This window comes from Myodes glareolus, chromosome 13 (assembly GCF_982192425.1).
Source record: "Myodes glareolus chromosome 13, mMyoGla1.1, whole genome shotgun sequence".
Taxonomy (NCBI): Eukaryota; Metazoa; Chordata; class Mammalia; order Rodentia; family Cricetidae; genus Myodes; species Myodes glareolus.
In genome coordinates this window covers 43,267,691-43,281,012 of record NC_142038.1, presented here as the reverse complement: position 1 = coordinate 43,281,012, position 13,322 = coordinate 43,267,691, and the positions used below count along the sequence as shown (strand labels likewise).

The window sequence follows — 13,322 nt, the reverse complement described above, 5'->3', positions numbered from 1 at the left end:
ACATGGAAATGATAACCTAGGCATGACAATACACTCAGCTGATTACAAAAATATGAAAGTATCATATTGTTAAGAAATAATCACAGGACTTAAACCTCTTAATGTTTAACAATGTTTGTTGACAGCTAAGATTGAGTCTGACTAAGAAGTGCCTGGCTAGATATAAACATTTGACTTGCATTATAATGATAAATGGTAAAGGTCAATGACATCAAGGAAGTGGGAAAGAAAGAGAAGCTAAAATGAAGCAATGTTAATGACGCTTGAAAACTGTTTAAAGAAGATGCTTTGAAAATGCTCATGCTTGAATACATTTGAACTTGTATAAATAAAGATGACCTGAGCTGGTCGGGACCATCAGTTTGAAAGGTGGTCAGACTCTTCATTCTTTGCTGAATTCACATATCCGTCCTGCAGCCCAGAAACCCGCTGGAGCTCAACTCTGGTAAGTTTTTCATGGGTGCAGCTCCCTATCATATACAGAAGGCAGTAACTGTGGCAGATGGCCTGATCCTTTGGTTCTTACCATCTTTCCACTCTCTTCTGCAATGTTTCCTGGACCTCAGGTATAGAGGGTGTATATTTTTTTCATGCTGTAAACATTTGCAATCTACTTTTCCAGAAAAGTTAAAATGTATAATGTATAATCTGTGATGTTCACTAGGCTATGCGATTGAACACTGAAGTCTATTTCCCCATCTTAACTGCAGACAATCTTTTGTTAATCTTTTTATTTTTTATCACATATTCCCTCCTTTTATGTGTACCATTCATTGTCTTATATAAAGTTAAATTTCTATTCAGTAGAAGTAAATGATCAGCAGTTTATATAAAACAGTAACACTTTTATTTCTCTCATACATTACATCATGACTTCAGTTTCCCCCTCTCTTCACTCCTCCAAGTCCATACCTCTACCTCCCCTGTCCCCACAATTCACTCCTCCTCTGTTTCCCTTCAAAAACATAGAGCAGGCCTCTCAGCTACATCAACCAAACATGGCATAACATGTTACAAAAAGATTAGGCGCAAACCCTTATTTATATCAAGGCTAGAGTAGGCAACCCACTTGGTGGAAACAGAACCCAAGCACAGCCAAAAATGTAGGGGAACCTTTCTGTCCTGCAAACTGCTCCCAAGTAACTGAACAAAATCTTAATGTTAATTATAAGGGCTCTCTACCAATAGCTCAGGTTTGTTGCTGTCTAACTCTTACATTTTCAATTACCCCAATTTTTTCTTTGCTTTGCCATATGGCATGCTAGCTTTTCTCAATACTATGGCTTGTCCATGTTGCTTCTCTTTTCATCTGTTCACTACTCCTCTGACTCACCCTTCTTTTTCCCAGCATTCTCTCTGTCCCACAATCGTGCCTAGCTATTTACCAATCAGCTTTTTATTAACAGTATGAGCAACACATATTTCACAGTGTACAGAAAGATTATTCCACAGCACAAAAGAGTAAGAAATATGACCCCATTCCCACTGCTGGGAGTCCCCAAAAGACACCAAGCTATACAACCATAAAGTATATACAGAGGTCTTAGCTCAGATCCATACAGGTTCTGTGTTTGTTGCTTCAGTCTCTGTATGCCTGCCTCTATGACCCCTGCTTGGTTGATTCTGTGGGCCATGTTCTCATGGTCTCCTAGATTCCTCTGACTCCTACAATTCTTCATCCTTCTTGACTCTGCCTAGTGTTTAGTTGTGGGTCTCTGAATCTGATTCCATCAATTGTGGATGATGTTTCTCAGACCATGTCTTAAAAATATCAAAATATAAAATATTGCAGACATATCTGTCAGAGACCAGTCACAACAAAAATACCTCTCGACAGGGTAAAGGCATGGGGATTTAGAAATACAGTAAAGAATATGAAGATGTGAATAAGAATAAAATGGAGAAACATATAGGAGAGTATTGGGAGGGAGTTCCAGGGAGTACTAAAAACTCACCTGCATTTAATTTCCAACTGCTTAAAATACTCCTAACCCAAAAAGGTAGTAGTAGGACAAAAGACTGCATTAACATGATACAAAGAGATGAACATACCAACTGAAAGTCATAGGCTGTTGCTCTGATGAGGGTCTCTGTCTCTATCTCCATCCATCCCCGGACGAAGATTCTATGGTGATATTCAAGATAATCATCAGTGTGATAGTGGGTTCAAGGCCAGTTCAGGCACCCTCTGCTCTGCTGTCCAAGAACCTAGCTGGGGACATCCCCCTGGACACCTGGGATCCCCTCTAGAGCCAAGTCTCTTGCCAACCCTAAAATGGCTCCCTTAATGTAGATATCTTCTTCCCTGCTCTTATATCCACCACTCCTCCATCTCCATCCTCCCACTCCCCCAAACTCTCTCTAGTCTTTCCTTTCTCCCTTCTCTCACCCCCTCTCCCCTTCCACTAACCCCACTCCCCTTACTCCCACCCCCATGCTCCCAACTTTTGCCCAACAATCTTGTTTGCTTCCAATTTACAGGAGGATCTATATATGCTTTTCTTTGGGTTCACCTTGTTATTTGGCTTCTCTAGGCTTGATAACTATAGGCTTAATGTCCTTTGTTTATGGCTAGAGTTCACTAACGAGTGAGTACATACCATATTCATCTTTTGGGGTCTGGGTTATCTCACTCAGTAAAGTGTTTTCTATTTCCATCCATTTGCAAGCAAAATTCAAAATGTCGTTATTTTTTACCACTGAGTAGTACTCTAATGTGTATATATTCCACACTTTCTTTATCCATTCTTCCATTTAGGGGCATCTAAGTTGTCTCCAGATTCTGGCAATTACAAATAATGCTGCCTTGAACATAGTTGAACAAATGCTTTTGTAGTATGATAGGGCATCTCTTGGGTATATTCCCAAGAGTGATAATGCTGGATCCTGAGGTAGACTGATTCCCAATGTCCTGAGAAACCGCCATACTGATTTCCAAAGTGGTTGCACAAGTTTGCATTCCCACCAACAATGGATGAGTGTTCCTGTTACTCTACATTCTCTCCAGCATAGGCTATCATTGGTGTTTTTGATTTTAGTCATTCTGACAGGTGTAAGATGGTATCTCAAAGTTGTTTTGATTTGCATTCCCTGATTGCTAAGGAGGTTGAACATGATCTTAAGTGTCTTTTGGCCATTTGAACTTCATCTGATGAGAATTCTGTTTACAGTTCAGTACCCCATTTTTTAATTGGGTTAATTAGAATTTTCATGCCCAGTTTCTTGAGTTCTTTATATGTTTTGGAGATCAGACCTTTGTCTGATGTGAGGTTGGTGAAGATCTCCCATTCAGTAGGATGCCTTTTTGTCTTAATGACAGTGTCTGTTGCTTTACAGAAGCTTCTTTCAGGAGGTCCCATTTATTCACTGTTGCTCTTGTTGTCTGTGCTACTGGGGTTTTACGTAGGAAGTGGTCTCCTGTGCTCTTGTGTTGCAATCTACTTCCCACTTTCTTTTCTATAAGGTTCAGTGTGGTCAGATTTATCCTGCCCTCTCTTAAGGAGGGAGGGGAAGGGAGGAGGGTGAGAGGGGAAGCAGAAGGGGAAAGGGAGGAGGGGAGGAAGTGTAAATTTTTGAATGGAAAAATAAATTTTAAAAAAGAAGTTCAAAAAGACTACATTCTTATTATGTCTTTTTCACCTAACTTGGTGAAATGCTGTAAATAAATGTTCATTAAAAATATAATTAAATTAAATTTTTAAAAAGTCTCAGGCTACATTCATAGTTAAACAGTTTGTTTCTAGAACAAAAGAAGTGACACTTACATCCTAGACCAAAACATTCTGTGGGCAAAGCACTCTCCCTGGGTTTTTTTAAATTTTATTTCCATAAAGAGAACTGGAATTTAGATGGATCCTTAGACTCTTGTTTCAGTTAGGAACAAACTACTTCTCTATTTCTGGAGCACAAGGGTTGGCTATTAACCACACCTGTAGACAATAATCTTGAGAGAGCAGAACTCTCTGATCTACATCTAGGTGGGACCTTTGTTTGAGGCAGAAGCACAATAACCTTGAAGGAACTAGAGGAAAGTTCTAACTCTCTGACATTTGATTAATGTGGAAGTAGGCTCACATTTTAAGGCCTCCACACATATTTGTTGAAAACTGTGCATGTCCTATATATTGAAAATAAGTTATAGTGAAGCTAATGGTATAACTAAATGAGAACATATTCTTTATTTGTGGGTAAGAGTATTCATTATTGTCAAAATATCATTTCTCCAATTTTATTTTTGCAGTCAATGCAGACTGAGGTGATCTCCCAGCACTATTACTTTTAGAAGTCAACAATCTGTTGAAACATGCACATAGAAATATAAAAGTTCTAGAATAGTGTAACCAGCATTGATTAAAAAGAAGATTTAAAGTATTTGCCAATTTTTAGAACTAATTACAAATCCATAGTAACTGATAGGGTGTGGATCTATAATCAAGATAATTATGTAGAACAAAAAGACAGAGAGTCTAACAATAAATCCATGCAAGAAAAGTTTTGCTTTTTAAAAACAAAATATGTAAAAGTAAATCAGTTAAGTAAAGGTAATCTTCAATACATGATGGAACAAATTATATGCATACTAGTTTAAATAATGAATCTAAATTCACAACAAAAATCTAAAGCTATAAAGTTTTAGTAGAAGTATAAAGCAAAACTTGCGTTTATCTTTGACATAATCCCATCTAAAGTTAAGAAGAAAAAAACTATCAACTGACCATAAATGCACAACAGTTTCGTATAGATGCTCCAGACAAAAATTTTACATGTATAGCAAGGCCCTGAAACTTACAGAGATCAGTCTCAAAACTGTTTTGCTACGGGAAAGAAGCCAGACAAGAAAGAGTCCATCCTATGTCACTCTACTTACAAAAGTTCTTAAAAATTCAAACAGAAAGTGATTTAATGGTGGTGTGAGGATTGCAGAACATGAAAAATGTTGGATGTGTTAATTTGGCTGCTGTTGCTTTAAAGTGTGTAAAAAGTTTCAAACTTTTCAGATTGTACATTGAATGATACATAGCTTGTCATCGATCAATTCTATCACAGTGAAGCTACTGAGATTATACTTTACAGACTAACTACCAACTCTAGCCTGAAAACCTTGGTTTCTCCACTCTTGCCTTTTCAAGGTAAAATCCTTGTTGTCAACTTCATTCGGACTCTGTTCCACTCTTCCGTTCAGACGTTGTTGGGTACCTTACATGAATTTCTTCTCTAGTTTAAGCAGCTGCCATGGTAGAAAATGTCCAGCACATCAGAGAGAAAGGGCATACATGGCACAATCAGAATGTTTCGATGAATTTTTTGTTGTGAAGTCCTGAAGGTCCTTGAGAGAGCATACTAAGTCTAAAGCAGCAGCTCTCAACATTGGGTAGTTCAATCTCCAAAGGGAAGCACCGAAAACCATAGGATAACACAGATATTTACAATATGACTCATAACAGTCGCAAAATTATGGTTATGAAGCAGCAGCAAAAATAATTTTGTGGTTGAAGGGGGTCAGCAACATGTGGAATTGTATTAAAGTGCCCCCGCATTAGGAAGGTTGGGCATCACTTGCCTAAAGTTCTAAAGGCCTTGGTAGTTCTAAGCTTGGATTTTTTTCCTTCCCTTAATATATATTCTGACAGCAACCTAGTTGGTGGTTGGGGCCTAATTAAGGTTGTAAAGTGACTATGCTTTCAACCCCAGAAAACACCGGTCCTCCACATTTTCTTAAGAATCTGATTGAAAGCTATACAGTCTGATAAAGCCAGCTGATACTTCCAACATTTGACTAAAGTTCACCATCAAGATCTACCATTCACTGGATATGAATGTCCTTATTTTCCAAGTAACTGCAGAACCTCAGTGCTGGTAAACATTTCATCCACTAATCTGAAAAAACAGCCCCTTTCCTCCAGCTTCTGGCACTATTGTCATTCTTCTTACTTATTTTCTCACCAATAATCTTATCGAAAATACAGGCTTTCTACTAAAGGTTTTCTCCAAACCTTCCTAGCTCTGCCCACAATTTCGTTCTGTGTACTAATACTGCCTTGGAAGCCAACTCTAAATTATTTTTCTTTTTTACTTAATATTCTTGGTATTTTGAGAATTTTATACATGAATATGGTATTTACATTGTTTTAACCCTTCTTCTACCAGTTCCAATTCCTCCCGTGCCTCCTCTCAAATTTGTGATCTTGTTTTTATTTACTACCCACATACACTTATATTTTATCTTTTTATTTGTATATACATCAAATCCTACTGGCTTTTACAAGCATTCATAAAACCGGTTGAGTCTATTTAGTATTGTTCATATGTGCGTGTGTTTAGGGCTGGCCACTTGGATCAGGAAGCTCATTCCTGGGATGTTGGGGGGAACCCGATTCTCCCTCGCTCAGCAGCCAATGCTTGACTGTAGCACTTTGTCCAAGAGCTCCCATCTGCTGTGAAATAAAACATGTTTAGGTGCAAAAGGTTCTTGGTCCTCCCGTCTTGATTAATTGTGGGATTCATTTTACAATACACTTTGCTTTGGGGTACTTGGGAAATTGAATCAGAATCTGGCAGTTAGACCTTGTAAAATGTACTTCAGATGAACAAGCTAGAACATAAATGGGCAAAAGTTTATGAAGAGACAAATCGAGTTTACTCAGGAGTCTCCTTCTTTATATATGGAAGGAAACCGAGCTGAAGCTGGGTCAGGTCGAAGTTGGAAGGAAATACAAGCTAAGCTGGGTCAGGTGGAAGGGTGCTGGTCAGAGGAAAGCCTTGACTTTAAAGCTGAAGCTCACTAGCATCACTGCCTGGGCTGTGTCAAGCCATAAAGAGGCACATCCACTAACTGTTCCCTGGGTTAGTTGGCAGGACCAGTGTGGATAGGCTTGGAAGAATATTTGTATGCAAAACAAAATGGGATTTTTATAATTCTTACAGAAATTCTTACAGTAGCTTTTTTTTTCCTTTTTTTAAAAGGCAAACCTTGTTACAAGTTGTTTGAACTAAATCACCTGACATGGGCTGTACCGCTTCCCGGAGACTTTAAAAACCTTTGGCAAACTTTCCCCTCCTCACACTGCTGTGACTTAGCCAGCGTTTAAGAGGCTTCCTCTGATAGCTATAATTAAGCTTCAAAGGGACTGGGCAAAGCCAGCCATTTAAATGGGCTGTTTCCTTTTTTCCACCTTGTTCCTTTTGTACAGTTTGCTCTCGCTTGTCCTCACCACACTTTCCGCAGGCTGACTCAGTGGTACGATTCAGGGTGGCAGGTCAGAGTGCCAACAAGAGTCCCCAGTGCTGTCAGCTGACAAGGGGTCTCTCGTTTTACTGTGGGCCAGTGTCCACTCTGTGAATGGCCTCGCTCGCCGACTCTATTTGGTCCTGGCTAGTGTCAGCTTATTTATTATTGTTGCTGAGTACTCTGCATTCCAGTCAAATGAACCATTTGGTGTTAGTGTAACCCCGAGTCTTTGCACATCTGCATGACTCCTCACGGCTCTAGCCCCTGCTTGTTAGCCCTCTTCTTCCAGGTCGGCCTTCTCCACTTACCCCAGTCTCATTTTGCCACAGAATCCTTAGGTCTTTCAAGAATGACAATTGTGTGAGTGTATCTTTTGCTTATTTATTAATTGAACCTTCTCTCTGGACACCATTTTAGCAAAAATAATTAGTTCTTTATGTTTGCGTAGCATCTTGAAAACTATATTTTCTGAAATGTATCGCTTTATATTGGTGTGCCTTGTCTATACTTGATTTGCTAATCTTGAGATCCTTGAGTACAGGATAAGTCAATATTATTAGTAAAACATTCAAGGCATGTGCAAATTGGTGTGAGGATATTGAAGAACAGAACCCAGACCAATCTATAAAAGCCACTTAGTCTTCAAAGAGCAGTGTATAAGATTAGGAGTGTTTTAGATAAGTTCATCAAAAGTTTAACAAATTGATACATATTAAAAGACTGCATGTCTGCTTCAACAACACTGATGGTCATATGTCATCTTGATAAATTGGTAGAATGTAAAAGAAAAATAATATAATTCACAATTTGCTGTCAAGTCATTATGAGATTATCTTGTAAACGAAGTTATCAAACATGATGCATCCAGTAAATAGCATTAAACAATTCAGAATTCACCTCCGTAGATCCCAGTGGCAGAAGTTCTAGAAACGGGGAGAAGAATAGCCATGAGAGCAGAACCAACCACATCCCCCTGAACCTCCGTTACCTCCCAACATGGACTTATCAAAACTTATGCAAAAATATTTGTAACATGTAATACACCATCTGAGCCATTTTATGTGTATAGCAGTTCATTGTCCTTGTAGATATTGTAGGTCCTGTGAGCAGCCATTGCTATGCTGGGTCCCTGGGATGCTTTCACAGTTTGAAACTGCATTTGCATCCATCCCGCAGTAAGTCACATTGCTCTTTCTTCAAGGCCTATATATCTACTATCTGAGCACATGCTTCTTGAGTATTATGAATATTTCTTAAAAGTGAAACCATACCATGCCTTTTTTGTGTCTCTTGTGGGCATATGTGAGGGGTGGGAATATATATAATACATCTTTCTTACCTATTCATCTATTGAAGATCACTTGACTTTCTTCTATGCTTAAGTTATTGTAATTTAATCTACCATAAGTGTGGTTCTGTATATATCTGTATGAGATTCTCTTTTTAAATCTTTTGTGTGTGCCCCCAGAAGCCCACCTAGACAAATTTTTATAGCTTTATGGGAGCCATTGCCTTCACTCTTTTGAATAATTTCTTAAATAAATTTTATTCAAAGCTCAAAAACAAGACTCTATGTCGAGTCCAAAAGACCTCTGTGTACTGTGAGACCTCCCAAAATGAAGAAAACAAACTTAAAATCTATCCATGTGAGCCATAAAGGGAGAAGAGGGAGAGATATTCCCCCACATTTAAAGCCTGCTGTCGTGAGGGGAGTAGAGAAAACGGTAGAGCGCATTAAAAACCAATAAAAAAAGAAAAGAAAGGCCTGCTTTCTGTCTTCACTCAGGTCTGTTGCAAAGGGTTTGGCTGCCTCAGAAGTTTATTCTTCCGGGTTTCATTCTTTACTCTGGTAATGACTGGAGTAATTGACCCAGTGTTCCTATCATTCATTGTTCCTAGAATTTATCACCTCGTCTATCTTTATTCATTAATAGTTATGTCATGGGAGTCCTTATCTAATGCCTTGCAGAAGGTCAAGTCCATTATATAACTATTATATTATACAGATCTACTGGTCTAGTTACCACATTAAAAAAAGGAAAAAATTACTTTTACCTACTGTTTTTTTATAAATCTAAAGATTGTAAAATCCCTTTGTTATGTTTATTATGTTTCTAAGCCTAACCTTGAATACATTCTTAATTAATGCCAAATTAATTAATCCAGGAATACTTGGATTTAAAAATCAGAAATTGAAGTATATATATATATATATATATATATATATATATATATATATATACTTATATATATTTAAAATAAAACTTTATATATATATAAAATAAAACATCTAAAAATAAATTAGTAGCCCAGAAGCAGAGTATCTGGATAGCACGCAGAAGTTCTTGGTTTCAATAGCTGATGTGTCAAAAATAAATATTTAAGTAAACGAATAGATGAATAGATGGATAGATGATAGATAGATGATAGATAGATAGATAGATAGATAGATAGATAGATAGATAGATAGATTGATAGATAGATAGATAGACAGACAGATAGACAGACAGTCAGACAGACAAACAGGCACACTGAGAGAGATGATAGATAGATTCTGTGAGGTTTTGTATGGTAATAGAACACATACTCAACCTTTTCAAGATACAGGTGAGGGGTTAAGGAAATGGAAGCTATAGGTTGCATGAACCAGACACAGGCAGAACTGGCATCTGAAAGTGCGGACATTGCAAAAAGCTGACCTTCAATTTTGGCTTTGGTTGCCTACATACTCAAACATGATAATCAAAGAAAATTAGGGGGGAATGTCAAATTCAATATCTTTATGCAATCTGTAACAAATAAGGCAAGCAAATGGAACCAAAGCAGATTTAGAAGAGGCAGACTCACCTGACCACCAGCTGACTTTTGCTATAGCACTTAGGGTCTCCAATACTTTCAGGAATGCTTATATCTTATTTGTTGAGTTTTTTAAAAAGAAAATATTATGTTTTTTAAAGTCATGGTCTGCTATTTTAAAACAAGGTCTTACTCTGTGGCATTGGCTGTCTTGGAACATGAGATGAGACAAAACTGTCCTCTGACTTCCAGAGATCTGTTTGCTTCTGACTCCCAAGTCCTGGGACTAAGGGCAGGTTCCTCCACACCTGGCCCATTTTGTAGATAAAATAAGATCCATTAAGCCAGTATTGGGTCTCATGATACCATTTTAGAATATTTGCCTTTGAAAATAAATGTTCTAAAAACAGTATTGCAATGTGGACTTTGTTTAGTATGTAGAATTTAATCATGTATTGATTAAAGAATACCATAGGCAGTTGGTTTAACACTAGACCTATGACCTATCCAAGAACAGGTTATTGGCACCTATAACTGTACTAGGTATGGGTTCCAATTTGTTGAGAGGTTCTCAAATCCAACCAAAAGGTGATTAATTACCCGGATGTTCATGCCACTGTTGTACCAATATCTTGCCAGGCCCGTCATTGTAGCTCACAGTGTTTAGAGCTAGATAATGATGAGCACTTTTCTCCTCTGATGACATGATTAGCACATCCCAGCACCATGAAAGCTAGCCATAAGCAATGAAGCTTTAATACAGTAACAGCTTGATTTCTCCATGTTCTATGACTCGGGTATGTGTTGTCTTCAGCAATAGGGACTTGCCATCAGTTCTGGAGAGTAACTAAGAGCAATGGGAATAGTAAACATGATTTGGGGAATCTATGAGACCCCACTGGCCAACAACTCCAATAGAGGTGACTTTTGACTGGCATTGGACTTTTTGCCTGTGGTCCTGTAATGTCTAGTTGTAACATTCCCTATTATAGAATAATTACATTTTGATTAATTTTATCCATGTATAGGTTTATAGTTTGGGAAATTTCTGCACACAAGTTTTATATGACTTTTTCAGAAGGTTCTTACTGTTGTTTATCCCTCTGTGTTTTCTTTTTTGTACTCTGCTTTCAAACCCCATCCCACTTTTCCTGCTCCATTTTATATCACTTACCACTTTATATCACTGTGTTCTACCTTTCTTCCCTTGAGTCCTGCCCTATAGTCTCTTACTAGTTTCCTAACCTCTGTGGGTACTCCAAATGAAGTACACATATCTAAATATTCAAGGCTTACATACACAAATAAAAGAAAATATGTATTTGTATTTCTGAGCTGGGGTTACCTCACTTACAATGACTATTTCCATCTCCATCTCTTTACATATAAATTTCATAATACATAGTGTTTTTCTTCATAGATTAAAAATATTCATTATGTAAATGTACCAGATTTTTATTATCCATTCACTGATTCCTGAGTATCTAGGCTGTTTCATTTACTAGATATTTTAAATAGAGTAACAATAAATATGAATAAGGAAGTGTTTCTATAATGGGACATAGAGTCTTTTGGGTATATCCTGAAAAATGGCATAACTTGATCAACTGCTTGATCTATTTCTAACTCTTTAAAGGACCACCACACAGATTTTCTCAGAAGCTGCATGAGTTTATGATCCTACCAGTTATGAATGAGTATTCTCTGTTCTTCAGAGTCACACCAACATTTGTGTCACTTTTTGCTGGGGACAAGCCTAGGCAGAGAAATGGGTCTCGAATCTGGGATGTCTGGAAGGCGAAATGAGTACACGAACACAGGATTCTGATGCAAGCTGATTAACTATCAGCTGCAGGGAAGCTGCTGCTGCTTCTTCTTCTTCTTCTTCTTCTTCTTCTTCTTCTTCTTCTTCTTCTTCTTCTTCTTCTTCTTCTTCTTCTTCTTCTTCTCCTCCTCCTCCTCCTCCTCCTCCTCCTCCTCCTCCTACTCTTCCTCCTCCTCCTTCTTCTTTTTGTTCTTCTTCTGCTTCCTCTTTTTCTTCTGCCCTGAGCTTAAAACCTCAGTCTTTTACTGTAAATTTCACACAAGGAAAATGATTCTTTTTCCTTGCCAAAAGTTAATCATTACATGGTCAAGCAGTTCACAGGAAGTATAACGACTCTTTGAAATCAGAGCATCATCATTTATTGTAGAAGGAACAGCGGGCCGCTTCCCGCCGCCTGCCCGACTAGCTTTATGCCCGAAAAAACAACACACAAGTTGTATTCTTTTAAACACTGCCTGGCCCATTATCTGTAGCACCTTATTGGCTAATTCTCACATCGTGTTTTAACCCATATTTAGTAATCTATGTAGCACCACAAGGTGGTGGCTTACCAGGAAAGGTCCTAACCTGCATCTGTCTCAGAGAGGAGAGTCATGGCGACTGCCTGCCTCTGCTTTCTTTCTCCCACAATTCTGTTCTGTCTACTCTACCCACCTAAGGGCTGGCCTATCAAAAAGGCCAAGGCAGTTTCTTTATTAACCAATGAAAGTAACACATAGACAGTTAACCCTCCTCCATCAATTCATTTTGACATTTTCCCAGTTCCTAAGCCCCATGTCAACCACTATATTCTTAATTCTTAGCTGAGTTAATCATAAAACAACTTCTAATCATAAAACAACTCTCACCTCAAAAGCTAACTACCTGCTGTTTACAGAAGCATAGTTCAGTGGGTTTTACTCCATTGCTGTATCTTTCTCATTGTTGTTCCTCATAATGTCAATTTTGATTAATAAGGTCATAGAAAGTCAGACCTACAGCCTTAGGTTCTTCAGAAACTTTATTCATCATAACCAAATTCTTTTCTATCTTAGTATAATTCTTTTGCCAAGTTTTATAATCATGTAAAAAAATTTTTTCTGCAGTTTTTCCAGATTTCCCCAATTCTTTCATCAGTCAGTTTTTTTTTTCCATAACCTGTTTTACAGCTTCAATGGCTGCCCACTCTATCAGATCAGGAAGACTCATTTTATCGTACAGCACATCCATATTTTCAGAAGCCACTGGTGTGGAAGGGGAGAAAGAACATGAAGAAGTACATTAGTAGAATCACTATAACCAGAATCATCTGTAACATGCCAAATGTGTAGACGCCATAGAACCGGTCCTCAGGGTACATTGGTATTTCCTCCTTGGCCCTCAAGTAACATGCTCACTTAGCTGCCACTGTGTTGCCTGGAGGGAATTGCTTCCTACATCTCAGGAACCACACTTGGAGGGGGGTGCTAGGCTTTGCCGTCTCAGATAACTTTT

The 13,322-nt window shown here is 38.1% G+C and overlaps 1 protein-coding gene across 2 annotated transcripts in view; it reads left to right on the top strand.

The window, feature by feature from the left end:
• Positions 1-304: 304 nt before the first annotated feature.
• The window catches only part of Spink6 (serine peptidase inhibitor Kazal type 6), a 28,286-nt gene continuing 15,268 nt past the window's right edge, over positions 305-13,322 (top strand). For both annotated transcript variants that reach the window (XM_048419524.2, XM_048419523.2), the window contains exon 1: positions 305-445. The gene's annotated coding sequence lies outside the window, so the exon portion shown is untranslated. The remainder of the gene's footprint in view (positions 446-13,322) is intronic.